Genomic DNA, 1,387 nt, shown 5'->3' on the forward strand with positions numbered 1-1,387 from the left:
TTGTCATGAAAAATTATGATAATAACCCCCCCCCCCCCCCCACCGCTTAGATTTGCCACTGAAAATTTGTCTCCAGAGATGTGAAGTTATCCAAATGATTCAAAATATAGTCCATCTCCATCAAGATTTTTACCACATTTCCCGGCAAATTTCTGAAATTCCCGCCAAAAGGACCATTCATCATATTTACTTCCGGTTGTCAATTTCGTTCACGCGAAATAGTGTTCACAAGTTTGTTTACATTACTTCGCGTGAATCAGGCTGACACGATTTTAATAACAGAAGGTACGACATTATTGAGAGATTCTTATTTTTATTTAAAAATTAATCACGATTTACACGTTCAAACACTCAACAAACGGCTTCAACACGACTTCAACACGGCATGATTTCCGGTAGCTTCACTATCGAGACAATCATTCCGTCGGGAACACGAAGGTGACGTCATTTTCGGGATGTCGTTTTGAGTCTCGCGAAATAGCCTCTACCGACACGGGTGAAAAACGCACTGCGCATGCGTTGGGAGAAAAACAAAATGGCGTACAATAACAATCAATCACATCTAAAGGTAGGTTTTATTTTAACCGACAGGGCTATTTTTTTATATTCCTTTTGGAATTTTACAGATATTTTTGGATTTCTTTACACAGAATCCGACCATGTGATTATCTGCAAATTAGCCATGCTGGATGTCGACGTCGGGCCGCGAGTGGCGGCATTTTCAAAGATTATTTTTGCTTTGTATAAACAAAAGTTTTTTTGTATAAATCAGCAGTGTATCACAATCAAAATTATCTTGCTATTGCGAAAAGGACAACCTTAAGTTTTCAGTATTTTTCTTAAGTTTCGCGATTTTGTAAAACAATCAAAACACCGGCATCAAAAACATAAGTTGCCCTTAGTTACGCTACGCCATCTCCGAGCATGCGCAGTGCGTTTTTCACCAGTGTCGCCTCTACCACATATATTATGTAGTCAATGTGGTCTTTGAACCTGTTTGCTCAAAGGATCTAGGATATGTCACATGTCACACAGTGTTGACAGAAACGCGGAAGAACTCGGATACGTCTCGTGCTCACCTCGGGTTCTCTCGTCTCAGTTCGTTCTCGTTCGTTCCAAAGTCGTTCAAGGTCATTCATCACGAGCCATACCGAAAACTTCCGACGACATAGTATTTGATTGTCCGAATCTGAGTCTTTATTTTGTTGTCGAAATTTCCCAAAAATTAAAGTAACTTTGAACTTATTCTCACAACCTTTTTATTTTTTCGTTGCTTGAGTGCAATAAACTTTACTTTAAATATTAAATTTAATAAATAGCTGACAATTTTTCCAAGTAATGGGAGGGAGGGTAAAGAGGTTGCTGTCAAAGCCTGGCCTCCAAGTCT

The sequence above is a fragment of the Actinia tenebrosa genome, unplaced genomic scaffold, assembly GCF_029948245.1.
Source record: "Actinia tenebrosa isolate PJP-AT-01 unplaced genomic scaffold, QUT_ActTen_1.0 PGA_scaffold3__52_contigs__length_22856419, whole genome shotgun sequence".
Classification (NCBI taxonomy): Eukaryota; Metazoa; Cnidaria; class Anthozoa; order Actiniaria; family Actiniidae; genus Actinia; species Actinia tenebrosa.